This window comes from Sminthopsis crassicaudata, chromosome 4, assembly GCF_048593235.1.
Source record: "Sminthopsis crassicaudata isolate SCR6 chromosome 4, ASM4859323v1, whole genome shotgun sequence".
NCBI classification, from domain to species: domain Eukaryota; kingdom Metazoa; phylum Chordata; class Mammalia; order Dasyuromorphia; family Dasyuridae; genus Sminthopsis; species Sminthopsis crassicaudata.
The window spans coordinates 458,850,593-458,867,873 of NC_133620.1; the positions used below are offsets into that span (position 1 = coordinate 458,850,593).

Here is a 17,281-nt window from a genome sequence, read left to right on the forward strand (position 1 = left end):
GAGGCTGGAGGGAGAAAGCTCATGTAGGAGATTTTTGCAATAGTTACTGGCTATGTGAAGACTTTCGCCCTTACAGGCACTATATAAATGTTGTTAGTATTATATTATTATTCCTTGAATAAAGAGAAAGGAAAAACTCAGATACGTAAGGGAAAAACCAATGGATCGATTGGACGTGGTGATGTAATGATTGCAATGTCTAAGCTAAGTAACTGAAATCTGATACTCTCATCAGAACTAAGGAAGTCTGGAAGAGGGACAGGTCTAAGTGGAGGAGATAATCAGTCCAATTCTGGACAGTTTGAATTTGAGATGCCTCCAAAGAATAATGTCAGTCAATAAACATTTATTAAGCACTTATTATGTGCCAGATGCTATGCTAAGCATTAGGGATACAAAGAAAGGCAAAAGGCAGCAAAAAATAGCTTACAATCTAATGAGGGAAAACAAGTGCCTGTGTTCTAAGCACTGAGCTAAGCAGCTTACAAATATTTTATCATTTGATCCTCATAGATCCCTTCCATGGGAAGTTGATGCTATTATTGTCCCCATTTTAAAATTGAGGAATCTGAGTCAGACAGATATTAAGTTACTGGCCCAGAGTCATGCAGTAAGTATCTGAGATAAAATTAGCACTCAAGCCTTCCTGATTCGCATTCACTTATATCCACAAGTACAGGTTTATATCATTGTGTCCCCTAGCTATCTAACACCAAGAATCATTCAATTCTAAATTCGATTATTCAACCAATAAGCATTTATTAAACTCCTACTATGTGCCATATACTATTCTAGGTGCTGAAAATATAGACGAAAGTAAGACAGTCCCTGACCTCAAAATGCTTAATAAACACACACTATGTGCAGGGCCCTGGGATTAGTTTGCTCTCAATGAGATTACATTTTAACAAAGGTGACAGCACAAAATACATAAATCTATACAAAATAGATGCCAAATAAACATAGTTAATATCACTTCACATAAAAGTTCTCTGAGACTTGTAAGTAACATTAGGCAGTTTATTCTTTGCTTTTTTATAGTGTAGGCTGTTTAAAGATGGCCCTGGGCCTGTGGGGTTTTTGTATTTTTATAGCTAGAAGAAAATCAAAGGCCAGCAGAAGGTAAACCATGTCCTCATTAAGGTAGAAATAGAGAGGCTGAGAATTACCTTATATTTAATAAGGCTAACCCCTCTTCAGACAGTTTGAATATCTTCCTTCCTTCCTTCCTTTCTTCCTCCCTCCCTCTCTCCCTCCCTCCCTCCTTTCTTTCTTTCTTTCTTTCTTTCTTTCTTTCTTTCTTTCTTTCTTTCTTTCTTTCTTTCTTTCTTTCTTTCTTTCTTTCTTTCTTTCTTTCTTTCTTTCTTTCTTTCTTTCTTTCTTTCTTTCTTTCTTTCTTTCTTTCTTTCTTTCTTTCTTTCTTTCTTTCTTTTTCTCTCCCTTCCTCCCTCCCTCCCTCCCTCCCTTCCTTCCTTCCTTCCTTCCTTCCTTCCTTCCTTCCTTCCTTCCTTCCTTCCTTCCTTCCTTCCTTCCTTCCTTCCTTCCTTCCTTCCTTCCTTCCTTCCTTCCTTCTTTCCTTCCTTCCTTTCTTTCTCTCCTCCTCCTTCTCCTTCTTTTCTTTTTCTTCTCTTCCTTCTCCTCCTCCTCTTCCTCTTCCTCCTCCTTCTTTTTGGTATATTCTATTGTGTTTTGACCTGAAACATTTAGACCTTGTTATATCAGAGTCTAACTGACACCTTTGGGATTGTGACACTTGGGTGGAGAAGTGCTGGCTTAAGCAATGGGGAGTTTGGCATCTCAGTTTATGTAGATGAGGATGCTGGCAACTAGGACACTGTAGGGAAAAGCAGGAATTGTGGAGTTTCCTTCCCCTTCCTCCTAATTCCCCAATCTTGGTGCTTTGTTGACAGTCTAGAATGCTTATCCTGTTCCTTACTGAGACTCCAACATTTCCCTTCAGTCTCAGCCTTCAGGATAAGATTTGTTCCATGCAGAGCTGCCTGGGGACCATTTCTCTGAATGTGCTCATTCATGCTCTGTCCATGTCCTGTTGAAGGTGACCTAAAGGCTCCAATGGCACTTTTGAGGGATTAGCCTTGTGTAAAAATGTGAGTGGGAGATGCTGTCCTTTCTTCCGTATTCTCTTGTCCTATTTTATACTTAATGGTATAAGGTCATGCTGTGTCAGGCTCTCAACTGCCAGGTGAAGTAAGCTATAGCTATGATAGCCTCCCTGCCTCCAACCTCTCCCTCCATCAGTTTCACATGATCACCACATAATTCACTCTCCTCTCCCAAAACCTAAACACCCTATTGCCTCTGAGTTCAAACTTGTTAGTTTAGTATTCAATTCTCTTCCCTTCCCCATCCCTCAACACTTGACCCTAACATAAATTTCTAGTTTTATCTCCCTTTATGCAATTTTTTTTTGCTAATCCAACTATTCCTAGTCACTCTTCCCAAGTTGTCATGTTTTTTATCTGTCATTCTCCTTATCATTCCCCTCCCACTGTCCAAATCTTTAAGAAAGGCTCAGAAAAAATCCCAGTCCTCCATGGAACCTTATTTGGATCGCTCCAGCTGGGGAGAACTTGAGGTATCATAGACTTCGAGCTGTTGAGAGTTAGTGTTGGGTTTTCCACTGATTAATGGTAGCCCATGGCCCTTGGCTCCTTTTCCAAACAAATTTTGGCTCCAGAGTGAGTTTCCATCATCAATACTGAGTTTTCCCATGGAGCCAATGATCACTGGATGATGGGCATCCTTTTGTTTCCAATGATCTTGTATTACTTAATCTCTGTTGGGTTGTAAAGCACCTCTCTTCCTCTTGAACCCACCTTCCCCACAGGTAAGCACTTTAAGGACAAGGACAGTTTCATTCTTCTTCCTAGGAGAGTGTTTGGAAGATAGTTGGCGCTTAATAGATATGTGCAGTATTAAGTAATAGACATGACTAAGATAAGAGAAGCCACATTGGACATATGTCCCTTGTTTCCTAGGACCTGGGGCATAGTATCCTTGGTTGTGATGGGGAATCTTAAAGGTCAGATGTTTTTGATAAGATGAATCCCTAAATGATTTCAACAAAACCACTATTTCTTCATCTTTTAACATTTCCAGAATTAAACGAGATTGGTGCTGGGGTTAGGTGGCCCAAGGCCCTCCGCTTAGGAGGAGATACCATTTTTTAATTGACTTGTCCATTTATTTCTTATGCTCTTGCAGCTGCTTAATTTTCTGGATCTGGGAAATGAGGTCTCCTCAAAGTGGTTTAGAATTTCTTTTCAGCATTTTCCTTTCCCTGTGTTGCTGTAAATCCTTCTCACTAATTAGCAATAATTGGCAGTCTCTTCAATTTGAGTTCTTTGGGTTTTTGATTTAACATCACTGTAGATTTATAATTGGGAGGGATATTAGTCCAAACTCCTCATTTTATTCTGTTAAAAATATTGGTTGTCAAATCAACAAATAAGCATTTATTAAGCACCTACTGTGTGCTAAGCACTGTGCCAGATGCTGAGAATATAGCTCTTGTCCTCAAGGAGTATATATTTGAATAGGAAAGACAAGACAAAGATTGACACAAGATTTACAAGAGTAGATGTAGGGTGATCTGAACAGAGAAGGTACCATCAGTGGAGGGCACTGGGAAAGACCTTTTGCAGAAGATGGGGTTTTGAGGTGAATCTCGAAGGAAGCCAAGGAAATGAAGAGGGAGTGTTGATGGGCAAGGACATTGTCAGCACAGGAGACAGCCCTAAAGTGGGGATGTTTGAGGAGCTGCCAATAGACCATCATGGATCTCCAAGTGCTCAGAGGAGGAGAATGCAGGAGAAGATGAAGAGCCAGAGGAATAAAGCATGGCTTTCTGTAGAAGGTGGCTTCCTTGAAGGAAATGAGGGGTTCTTAGAAGGGGAGATAAAGAGGAAAAGCTTTCCAGGGATGGAGGACGCAAAGGGTATTTCCTGGAAATGGGAGTCTTCACATCATCAGTGAAGAAAAGCAAGGGACCAGAGTTTCTGAAGGGGAGTGATGTATAGTGATGTTGAAAAGTGAGATTGGGGTCAAGTTTGGAAGATTTAAAAAATCAAACAGAAGAAGTGATGTTAGCTTTTCAAGGTCATGGTGGGAAAATAGCTTGCCAGGATTTGCATTTTTGAAGGTCTATGGAGAATGGACTGAACTGGGTAGAGAATGGAGGCAAAAAGATCTCTTGGGAGGCCACTGCAATTGTCTTGGTTAAAGCTAATAAGGGATTGGTTGTATTTGGAACCAATGTTCCCAAAATTAGGAAACCCCCTAACTTTTCAGCAGAGGAGAAAGGGTGTCTTGTTTAAGGCCATACACCTTGTTCTTTGAATCCCTCTTTGAACCTGGATCCTTTTTTTCTCTCTACTGTACAATCTCTGTCTCCTGAGGGCAAATCCCTTAGAATCTGGGCAGGCAGAGAAGATGCAGGTGGTTTTGTTTAGAAGTTCTTTTGAGGATCTTATTCCCTTCTTGGGTGAACTCAAGTAGTTTTCGGCCTATGAGAGTGCTGTGGTGGTCAAAGAGGGAGGTGATGTGAGAGAACACAGGACTAGGAATCAAGGGAATTGGGATCTAGTCCTAGCCCTTCTGCTTACCACCTTTGTGGCATTGGTAAGTCACTTCCTTTTGTGTGCCTCAGTTCCCTCTCTTCAGGATGAGACAGAAAGGTTGAAGACTTTCCAAAGACTCTTCTAGCCCTAGTATTTTGTGAGCTGCCCCTTTTGTGATTTGTTTTGTGGGTAGGTTTTGACTCTTAGGCAGAACTACCTTTGTCCTCAGTATGGTGTCATTGGGAGGTGTGGAGAAGGGTGAGCTTGACACCAGAATGCATTTATATAGATTTATATACATATATATGGTCCCAGGCTTGGGCGTAATAAGTACATATTTAAGGAGGATATTATAAGGACTTTGGCTCAAAATATCTCTTTTTAAAACCTCCTCTGGTGCTTGAATTTCTTAGCACTAGAATAATAGATTCATAGTTTTATAGCTGAAAGGGACCTTAAAGATTATCTTGTCTATAATTCCTTCATTTTACAGCTGAGGAAACTGAGGCCCAGGGAAATTAAGTGATTACCCTTTGTCATACAGCTAGTAAAGGTCTATCATGAGATTTGAACTGAAGTTTCCAAGTGTAACACACTATCCACTAGGCCACATTACCTACCCCTTTCTTGGGCACTTAATGCTGGAAGTGTCCTTGTTTTATCTATATCTATATCTATATCTATATAAATATATCTATAAATATATCTATATATCTGTATATATATATATATATTTACTTTTAGTATCGTTTTTGACAATTTTCTCTCTCCCTTCCTTTCCTCTTCTCTCGCCAAGACAGCAATCTGATATAAGTTGTACACATACAATCATATTCATGTTGTGAAAGAAGAATCAGAACAAAAGGGGAAAACCACAAGAAAGAAAAATCAACCATCAAAAAAGTGAAAATAGCATGATTCAATCTGCCTTCACTCTCCATAGTCCTTTCTCTGGATGTGGATGGCATTTTCCATCGTGGGTCTTTTGGAATTGTCTTTGATCATTGTATTTCTGAGAAGAGCAAAGTCTCTCCTGGTTAATCATTTTCACTATGTTGCTATTGCCATGTACAATATTCTCCTGCTTTTGTTCACTTCACTTAGCATCAGTTCCTGTAAGACTTCCCAGGTTTTTCTGAAATCAGCCTGCTCATCATTTCTTATAGAACAATAGTAATCCATTATGTTCATATACCACAATTTGTTCCCTTAATTGATGCACATTCTCTCTATTTCTAATTCTTTGCCACCACAAAGAGATGTTGCAAACATTTTTGTACATGTGAGTCCATTTGCATTTCTTTTTTCCATGATCTTTTCCATTTCTTATGATCTTTTTGGGATACAGACCTAGTAGAGGTCAAAGGATATTCACAAAATGCTTTTTACATTCTATAGTTTACAATTTAATTACAATTGTAAATTTACAATTTACAAAATTACAAAAATGTTACTATGTCTGTGGGCATAGTTTCAAATTGTTCTCCAGAATTAGTGGATCAGTTCACAACTCCACTAACTATGCATTTGTATTCCAATTTTTCCATATCCTCTCCAACATTTATCATTTTCCTTTTCTGTCATGCTAGTCAATCTGATAGTGATAGGTGGTACCTCAGAGTTGTTTTAATTTGCATTGAAAGTTACCTTAGAGATAATTTTGTTTAATCTCATTTCACAGAGCAAGAAATTGAGAAGTAAATGATTTGCTAAGGGACACACTGTGTGTAATCATTCTGTAGATACTCCATTTTTAGAAAGTGAACTTTCTTTGTTGTTCAGTGATTTTTTTTTAGTCATGTTCAACTCTTTGTTACCCCATTTGGGATTGTCTTGGCAGAAATACTGGAATAGTTTGCTGTTTCCTTCTTTAGCTCAATTTACAGATGAGGAAAATGATGGGCACGTAACCTTGCTTCCTCATCTGCTTAGAGTCACCCAACTGTTTGGTGCTAGATTTAAATTCAGGAATCTTCCTTACTCCAGACCTGGCTCTCTGTCTGGTTCACCACCTAGTTGCCCAGGGCTTTCTGGCGTCCTTCAAATTACACTCTATAAAAAAGATATCTAGCCTTAGCATTTTGTAAGATCGTCTCCTTCCTCCCCAAATTCGGAGGCTGTTGCTAGCTCACCACTCTAACCTGCTACAGTGAAATTTGGCAGAGCTCAACAATGCTCTCTGCATTGTCTTATTATCAAGAACGCCAGACGCACTTTAATATAAAACCAACCTGGTGTTTGCAGAACATTTTCATTTTATCTGGCCTTGCACACAGATGGTAGTCTCCAGAGGCCAAATTCAGAAAGTACTTCCATGGTTGGAAGTGGAGAACTTCTGGATTTCCATTTGAATAGAATTAGGCTTGTGTTTGCCTGTGTTAAGAAGCCTTAATAGTTAAGAGGTGGGAGTTGTCCAGGGTATTCTACTCCTTTACTGTATGATCTTGTAAATCCTTTCCCCTTTTTGGACCTCTGTTGGTTCCCCATGAAAAGTGAAAGGGTTAGATGTAATGACCTCAGATCTCCCTCCCACCTCTGACATTCTCTAATATTTTAGATGAACTGGGGGTAAGTCTAGAAGAGATGCCAGATTCAATCATTCTGGAGAGGGATTTGAAACCGTCCCCAAAGGGCTATAAAACTGTGTCTATCCAGCAGTACCATTACTAGATCTAGACCCCAAAGAAATCATTAAAAAGACAAAAAGACCCACATGTAAGAAAATGGTTAGAGCAGCTCTCTTTGTGGTGGCAAAGAACTGGAAACTGAGTGGGACTGGGGAATGGCTGAACAAATTGTGGTATATGAAAATAATGGAATACAATTATATATAAGAAATGACAAGCTGGCAGATTTCAGAAAAACCTGGAAAGACTTACATGAACTGATATTGAGTGAAGTGAGCAGAACCAGGAGAGCATTCTATACAGGGATAGCAACGTTGTGCGGATGATCAACTTTGATAGATGGAGCTCATCTCAGCAATACAATGATCTAAAGCAATTCCAAAAAACACATGATGAAAAATGCTGCCCACATCCAGGGAGAGAACTATGGGATCTGAGGGCAGATTGAAACATACTATTTTCATTTTTTTTTCTTGCGATTTTCCTCTTTTGTTCTGATTCTTTCACATGACTCATGTGAAAATATGTTTAATATCATTGTACATGTGTAACCTATATCAGATTGCTTGCCATCATGGGGAGGAGGGAGTGGAGAGAGGGAGAAAAATGGAAATCAAAATTTTATCAAAGTTGAAAACTGAAATTATAATTAAAAAAAGAAAGGAAAAGGATAAAAAGAAGAGATGTAAAAGTACTTTGTAACCAAGGAAGAATGATAGGGTAGCATGAACTTATTCCCATTTTTCAGATTTAGGATAAGATTTCATGGGATCATAAACCTGGAAATGGGGTCCCTGGGGCCAAGCTAATCTTTTTACAAATAAGGGAAATGAGATCCACTCACATTAAGTGATTATCACAGGGTCCCCCAAGTCGTGTCAGGGATAGGATTTAAACTTTGGTCTCCAGAAGCAGTGGGTTTTCTTTAAGTGCATTTGTAGGGGGAATAAAACCATGCTTCTTTTCTTCATGGTGCTACAATTAAGCAATTACCCATTCAATCTATAAATAGTTATTCATGACTTTCTATGTGCCTCACACTGTGTTAAATGTTGGGAATGCAAAGAAAACAGCTTCTTCCCTTAGGGAAATTATGCTTTAATTGTAGAGAAACCATGTACCATGCCCTTGTGGGATCGATTAAAAGACCTGGAGATGGTTAATCTAGAGAAGTGAAGACTTGTGGGAAGACTGTAGCTATTACCTGGAGATGGTTAGTCTAGAGAAGAGAAGACTTGTGGGAAGACAGTAGCTATTACCTGGAGATGGTTAATCTAGAGAAGTGAAGACTTGTGGGAAGACTATAGCTATTACCTGGAGATGGTTAGTCTAGAGAAGAGAAGACTTGTGGGAAGACAGTAGCTATTACCTGGAGATGGTTAATCTAGAGAAGTGAAGACTTGTGGGAAGACTGTAGCTATTACCTGGAGATGGTTAGTCTAGAGAAGAGAAGACTTGTGGGAAGACTGTAGCTATTACCTGGAGATGGTTAGTCTAGAGAAGTGAAGACTTGTGGGAAGACAGTAGCTATTACCTGGAGATGGTTAATCTAGAGAAGTGAAGACTTGTGGGAAGACTGTAGCTATTACCTGGAGATGGTTAGTCTAGAGAAGAGAAGACTTGTGGGAAGACAGTAGCTATTACCTGAAGATGGTTAGTCTAGAGAAGAGAAGACTTGTGGGAAGACAGTAGCAATTTTCAAGGACATGAATGGGTGGTGAAAAAGGCATTCAATATGGTATCTTGCCTCAAAGGGCAGAATTGGGAACCATGGATGGAATTCACAAAGACATAGCATATGCATGTCTAACAGGAGGAAATATCATTAATCATGAGAATTAGCCCAAAGTAGAATGGGCTTACTTGGGAGGGAAGGAGTTCCCTCACACCAGAAGCCTTCAAGCAATGGTTGGATGACCACATGAAGAGGGAATTCTTTTTTCAGAAGGAATTGAACTAATGACCTCTGAGGTTCCATCCACTTGCAGAAGTCTGGGCTTTTTCAGTGGTTTATCTTAACACTGAGAAGCATCTGCTACAGACTCTCTATTCCTAGGTACAGGCCATATCAGGAATGAAGTCCAGGCCCAGACCACAATTAGTAGTAGTTTTCTTCTTTCTTAGAAATAGGATTTAGGAATCTCCCTTTGTCCTCTGCCAAGAGTCCTCCAGGAGAGATACACATTATCATGTACTCTCAGGGGTAAGTTAGTCAACTCCAATGAAGGAAGATTGGGATGTTCCCATCTTCTTTATTAATCAATCAATCAAAGTATTTAGTAAATGCCTACTATGTACTAAGCCGTTAGTTTCTAGAAATATAAAAAAAACAAAACAAAACAATCTTTATATCCTCAAAGAACTTAAATTTGAGTGAATATAATCATCCCTCCATCCATAAATCAATCAATATTTTTTTAGTGCATTGTTCCAAGTTCTAGAGAGCTGGATATAGAACTAGAAAGGATCCCAAGAGACTCTCTAGTCTAGTGGTCTTAACTAGGGATCAGCAGACCTCCAAAGGGTCTGTGAATCGCTTTCAAGTTGGTTTGTGAGTTTGGATGGGAAAATATATCTTTATTTTCATTCAGTGAAATTTAGCATTTCCTTCAACTACTCAGGTAGACTGTGAACATTATTCTGAGCAGGGATCTAGAGGCTTCATCAGACTGCCTAAAGGGTCTGTGAGACACAGAAGAATAAGAATCCCTAATCTAGGGCAATGATTGCATTTTTCAAGTGAGGAAATTGAGATCTGAATGTTTCAGAATCAGAGATTCAGCACTGAATGGGACCTCAGAGTCCATGGAATCTGGCTTTTCATATTACAGATAAAGAAACTGAGACCAAAAGAGCTTGTGTGGCTTCCTCATGGTCTCACAGCTAGGAATAATTAAGAGAATCCTTGGGTTATTTAGTCCTTCATTTTATTGAGAGGGAAATCCAGGAACTCTTTGCCCCATGGAGAGGATTGCCTCTACACATTATCTACACTGTTTTTGCTTCTCTTGGTAGCTCTCATTCAGAATTTATTCATCCAGTGATCCATTCCCAGATCCTCTGAAAAACTAATTATTGTTAATGTGATCTTGGGAAAGTCCCATGCCCTAGTTTCCTTCTTTATAGATATAAGAGGTTGCGCATTCTGACTCCAAGTTGAGATCACCGTCTGTTCTTCCCTATGTATTCTTTGGGTTTTGTTTTCCTAATCAAACTACCTTGCAGGAAGGGGCTACTCCTTCTCCTCTGTAACCCCCATAGTCCCTAGTATAGGAATAGTTTTGATTGATAGCAAGGGCTCAGGAAAGTGGGTGGGGGTAGGCTAAAGGGCAGCTAAGTGGCAAGAGTACTGGTAGGTGATCAGGAGACCTGACTGACTGTGTGACATTGGGCAAGGTCCTTCCCCTCTCTGAACCTGAGTTTCCTCATCTAGAAAATGAGGGCATTGGGCTGAAAGATCTCTAAGGTCCCTCCCAGCTCCAAATCTTAAGAGTTGTTTTGATGGAGGGATAAAAGTGTGTTGCTCCAGGCCAGGGAAAGCAGCATTCTGGGGTCTGCTGGGAATTAGCCAGAAACTAAAACCATTAGGACTTTTACTTAGAGACCAGCCTTTGGAAAGCTTTTTAAATGATCATGAATTTGCAAGTTGACTTTGGAAGGTCAAGCCCATGTTTTTATTTCTTCCCATTCTTTCTCCTGCTACTCCTTTCCATCCCTCTGCTCCATTTCCCCCTTTAAAATAAAGAAACAGCTATCAATTTAGGGATTTGGATGGATTCAACAAGTAGTGAATACCTACTGTGTGCTCAGCTCTGTGTTGTAGGAAATGCCAAAAAGGGAAAAGAGTCCGTCTCTGTCCTTGAGCAGGAATTTTTTTTTGGGGGGGAGTGGAGGGGGGGTATGTAATATAGATGTTCCTTCTCTTTCCAAATTTGGACTCTCCTCACCTTCGTTGCACATCAGCTCTCCCATCCTGTCTATGAAACATCATTCTAATTCCAGACTCTTATCCACTGACCCAACTAGCTAACTTATTAAATCCATACTACACGTCAATTACAACTAAATCATGAATAAAAACCCAAACGAATATTTATTAATTGCCAACTGTATATAATCCAATCCAATTCAATCAATAGTCATTATTGTTTACCTTATATAATCCAATCGAATTCAAGCAACATTTATTGATTGCCTGCTGTGTGCAGCTCAATCCAATTTAACCTACATTTATCATTTAGGCAGCTACTGTATGTAATGTAGACTTGGAACCAACAATACCTGAGTTTCAATCCTGTCTCAAATTCTTACTTCTGTGGGTGCTTCCAGGCAAATCCTCCAAACTCTCAGAGCTCTGGCTTCCTTATCTGTAAAATGAGGTAATAATAACACGTACTTTATAGGATTGTGTACATCAAACAAGACAATATACATAAAGCACTTTGCAAACCTCAAATAGCTAGATGAATGCTCCTTCTTATTAAAGGCCTACTCTTGGCAATTTAATTCAACCAATAGTTCCTAAGCTTTTACTGTGGGTGACCCAATTCAATAAATGCTTATTAAATTCATAAAATTCAATGCATATTTATTAAGTGCCTACTCAATCACAATTCAATCAATATTTATAAAGGAAACCAATTAATATTATTATATATTTGTATTTACCGTAATATTAATTATAATTATTTCAAATAATTTCTATGTAATTATATTTAATATGTCATTTACACACACATATTTTCTGAGCTCATGGACCCTAATTTTAGAGCTCTTGCCCTGGAATGATCAGAGTTTTCACAAGTGAGGTGCTATAGGATCTGAACCTAGAGGACAAGGGCAGGTTAAAAGCATCCCTAAGGCCCAGATATTCCAGGCGGTGAGACTGCCTTCCCACCGTCACAGCTTTGATGAGTGCAGGAGAGAAGCTCTTCCCCACTGAGTACAGTGACAGTGGGATGGGGCAGCCAGTCTCCGGGGTACTGGAGGAGGTGACACAAAGCAAGCTACTCAGCAGTACTTTTCCTACATGGACACCAATCTTTCTCCCCTGAAATCTACTCTTATAACCTTTAATGTTTTCCAGTCTTCTGAGAAATGTCATGGCAACTAAAAGCATACTTGAAAATAAAATAAAATGTCTTTCTTTGTGTGTTCTGTTAATGCTTCTAGAAACTTGGGTTCTGTTGATTTGTTTAACTAGATTGCCAAAAGAACACTTTGAAGAGGGGAGATGTTCACTTGCTTGTCCAAGGGAAGGAGGTTCGATCTCTTGAAAAACCTAGGGAGATCTTCCTAGGGCTAGGCAAATGGCACTTTGTTCAGGGCACTGAAATTTACTGGATGCTGTCAGCACCATTTGAGCATGTACCCTGCATGATCTCTCAGAATGTCCCAAACCAATTTCCACCCTTGGTCTAGCCCTAAGTGCAAAAATTCCTAGTGATGGTTCTTCAGATCTGGGCCCATACTGTTGAAGAAGACAATTTGGAACAACTTTGGGTCCTGTTATTGTTTCCTAGGAAACTGAGACCATGGATTGGACAGAATAGGTGTTCAAATAGTGTTCGTAATAGGGAATGGAATCTTGCTGGGGGCTGATAGTCAAAAGTACTCCCAAGAGAGTGCTAGGAGAAGGGATCATTGAGAAGGGGAATTGATTGAGTGTAGAACAGAACCTTTCTCCAGCCTTGTCTCATTGGTCTATGTGATCAGAACTTCATGTGTGTGCCATCTATAGTAATGTAATTATATAATTTATAATAATCTATTTCAATTTCAACTAGTAATGGATTCAAGACGGCACCTAGAAGCCAGCAGGTATGACAAGTGGCTGCAGAGGTCCTCCTGGGCTGCTAGTTCCTATGGGATAGCTAATTAGGCAAAAATTGTTTTTCCTAAAAATTCCTGGCAATTCCCACCTCCTGAAGGTTGGGAAGGGAATAAGTGCTTATTAAGTGCCTACTATGTTCCAGGTAATATGCTAAGTACTTATCCTCTCGTGACCCTGAAAAGTAGGTGCTGTTATTATTACCCCCATTTTAATTGAAGAAAGAAAGATATTAAGTGACTTTAGTCATGTGAGTTGAGATCTGAACTCAGATCTTCCAAAGCCAGCAGTACATCTAATGCACAACTAACTGCTTCAAGAAGGGAGCATTTGGGCCACTGAGAACGTGTGGGGCATTCTGGCTCAATTAGTTTTCAGAGACAGTCAGAATGGCCAAGAACAACAGAATATAGTTAGTCCTTCCACGTTGGCAATTTTTTTCTATTGTGGATTCGATATATTATGGGTTGACATAATTAAATGGGAGATTTTGAGGGAGTTTTATGGGATGACACAGAAAAAAGTTTAGAAACTTGAAAATACATAAAGTATATGTATAGAACAGTATACTATCAACATATTTTCATTTTTTAGTGATGTAATAATTCTTCTCCTTCTACTCTAGTATGAAGGGAGGCTTAAGAATTTCATGCAGATCTTCCAGATAGAAGGGGGCGCCACACTCCTCACTCCCATGATATGGAAGGGATAACTATAGTTGTAGTGTAGCCCAGTGGTGGGTGCTGGGTGAGGACTCCATGGAGTAGCAGATAGAATTCAAGTCTACAACATTTGGACTCAAATCCCATCTCAAACATCTTCTAAGCAGGTATCCTTGGGAGACCCTCACAATCTAGGTTTCTTTTTCTGTAAAATGATTGTGATGGAAGTACTGACCTCACAGGATCACGGTGAGGATTAAATGAGACAAAATATGGAAAACACTTTTCAAGACTTAAAGCCTAAATGCATGTTAAGTACTGGGATAGGTCCAAAGCACAAAAATGAGAAAACCAACCTTGACTATCCAATTGTAGGGGGAATAATAGGAGTACAGATTTAGCCCTGGAAGGGACCTCTGAGATCATGGAGTCTCATCTTCTCATTTTACAGATGAGGAGACTGAGCCCCGGGGATAAAGTGGCCTGTCCAAGGTCACAGAAGTAGGAAGCATCAAAGCCTGTATTTGAATCTAGGTCTTCTGATTCCAGAGTCAAGGTGCTATCCATGGTAGTCCATCATCTGGCATTCCTACAGTTTAAAGCTAATCTATTGAATTAATTGAATTTAAACTAACCCAATGAAACCTATTGAATATTGAATAGTCAACTATTGAAGCTTAAAACTGCACCCATACTTTTAGGACACCTTTTAGGTATATAAAATGAAAGAGGAAGAGGCATTGAGCCCGAATTTGGACAACTTTGGGTCTGATGATAGAGACGTGACCTTTGTCCTCAGGGAGCTTCACATGATTTCTGCACTTGATGAGTCTCCAGTGTGAAAGGGGAGGCACTGCTTTTTCCCTTCAGGGAGAAGACTCGTGTCATTCAATATATATTCTCTGAAAGTAGAAGAAATAAGACTGAGTCTCTCTTTCCCATCCTACTCCTTCCTCTATTCTTGCTCCATTATTATCCATCATCTCTCCTCTTCCTGTAATATCTTCCATCATTGATGTCCATCATCTTGCAACCCCTCTCTTTCTCTTCTGACATCCATCTTTCCCTTGAAATAGTTTGGACTGAGTGGGGGAGGTTGTAATGGACTACACAAGATGGCAGCCAGAAACAACTAATGGAACCTTGGATTGCATTAATAGAGGCTGAGCTTGCAGTAAGAAGGAGCTGATGGCTCCTGTCAGACCTTATACTATGTTCAATTCTGGATGTCCTACTTTAAGAAAGATACTGACAAACTGGAGATGGTCCAGAAGGGGACAACCTCAATGGGGGAACAGCTTATGAGTATTGGAAGGAAGTAGGAATGTTTAGACTGGAGGAAAGAAGGCCCAGAAGGACCTGGAGGGCCATCACATAGAAGAGAGATCAGATTGTACAGTTTGGTCCCAAGAGGGTAGGAGTGAAGAGTGGGGGGATTCACAAAGAGGCAAATTGATGTTTGAAAAAAACTCCCTAACAATTAGAACTTTTACAAATGGAGTCAGGTTTGCAGTGGGTGAATTCTTCCTCCTTGGAGGTCTTCAGGTAAAGGCTGGCTGGTCATCTGTTGGGTATGTGTAGGTGAGGAGGAGGATTCCTTTCAGGTGAGTCTGTGGCCCTTTTGACTCAAAAAATTCTATAGTTCTGTGCGTCTGTGTCAAAAGCACTGACTCCAAAGCCAGTCCTCCATCCACCAGGCCATGTTCCCTGGCATATATTGTGCCATTTGAACTTTACAGAGGCCCTGAGATACAGACTTTAGAAATATTATTACTTCTATTTTACAGATATAGAAATCAGGGCTTGGAAAGTTAGGGGCCTTGCTGTGTTGGGCACTAGGCACCCAGAAGGTGTAGGCAAGAATCCCCTCCTATCTTTTATGGGGCACATTTCACCCTAAATTCCCATTGTTTTTCTCCTGCTGCCAATAGAAAGGCAGCTGAATGATGCCGGCATGGGGCTGGGGTTCCCCCACTAGCTCCAATCTGGCTTGCTGCCACCCCTTCTACCCACGGTCCTTTGTACTATAGCGAAGCCCAGGGAGAGCATGAATGGAAAAGTACCTGTAAATATGAGGGCTGGCTCCCCGGCCGGGTAGAGTTTGTTATGTAATACCCTGTGGTGACATTGAGGCTTTATTAATAACTAAACATCTGTCACAAGCTGTAATTAGATTCTTGGTGCTACTATTGTGGTTCCTACTTAAACGGGGGGGAGGGGATGGGGAGGTGTAAATTATTTAGGAAATTTATTTCTGAATAAATGATAGACTGGTTCAGACCAGGCAGTAAGTTTTCTGTCAACTCTTTTGCAGAGTCTGGACACCTTTGCTGCTGGTCCCTTGATGGGCTTACAAATCTTCAGGAAAATATCGCAGTGGCTTCAGATACCGATGCGGCTACCAGAGCAACATGGAGAGGGGCCGCCCCAACACCAAGAAAAGGGAAGCAGGGGGGTCCCCCGGCGGGAGCGAGGAGCGGCGGAGAAGGCAGGGCCCCTGACTTCCCTACCTGGCAAGTTTCCCCTCTTAAATATCCCTTCCCTGAGCCCTTCACCCACTGAAACAATATTTTTGAGGGATGGTTGCTTGGAAATCTAACCAGTCTATATACAGTCCTTAAAGGAAGAAGTGGGAGAGAGAAGAGAGAGAGAGAGAGAGAGAGAGAGAGAGAGAGAGAGGAGAGAGAGAGAGAGAGAGAGAGAGAGAAAGAGAGAAAGAGAAGGAGAGAGAGACAGAGAGAGAGAGAGAGAGAGAGAGAGAGAGAGAGAAGAGAGAGAGAGAGAGAGAGAGAGAGAGAGAGAAGAGAGAGAGAGAAAGAGAGAGAGAGAGAGAGAGAGAGAGAGAGAGAGAGAGAGAGAGAGAGAGAGAGTGTGTGTGTGTGTGTGTGTGTGTGTGTGTAAAGGTATAAAGTGTGTTCAAAGTCAATTTGGGAGAGGGGAGAGGAGTCTAGAGGAACAAAAATTTTGGAGGGATTGGTTGCTTGGAAATGTGACCAATCTACATAAAATTCTTAAAGGAAGAAATGGTAGAGTGTATTTCTGTGTGTGTGTGTGTGTGTGTGTGTGTGTGTGTGTGTGTGTGTGTGTGTGATTGTGTCCTATGTCAGTTTGGGGGAGGGGAGCCTTGTAAAGATTCAAGTCATGGGAATGTGGAGGGGGTGGAGTAAAAAACAAATATTGTAATAAAACTCCAGAGTCTGGCTGTTTTTAATTGATTATATTTGCAGCCCCAGAGGAGAGCTTCAGTACTGCCTATTTCAGGAGCTCACAGAAAGTTGATCTCCTAGTTTTTCTGCCATATGGATGAAAAAGCTGAATGGAGATTGGAGGGAGGGGATGGATTGGGGAGGGCAAGACTGCCTCGTAACTATGCTAGCCTATCTTCTGGGTACTGGTGATGTACCTGGCACAGGATGAGAAGGATATTCCACTTGTCTGAGACCCCGGGTCCTCTCTGATTCCTGAGCTACTGTGGGTTTGGGGGAGAGTTTGACTTTTCTCCAACCCTGATTATTTATTTTTCTGCCTGGGGATATTCAATATGGTGAGAAATGATTTCAAAATGTAAAGAAAGGATCAAAA

At 40.5% G+C, this 17,281-nt stretch overlaps 1 protein-coding gene across 1 annotated transcript in view; it reads left to right on the forward strand.

Moving 5' to 3' along the window:
* Positions 1 to 17,281, forward strand: part of CALN1 (calneuron 1) — a 447,751-nt gene that overhangs the window by 17,454 nt on the left and 413,016 nt on the right. Inside the window, exon 2 of the mRNA XM_074263986.1 lies at positions 16,014 to 16,212. The gene's annotated coding sequence lies outside the window, so the exon portion shown is untranslated. The remainder of the gene's footprint in view (positions 1 to 16,013; positions 16,213 to 17,281) is intronic.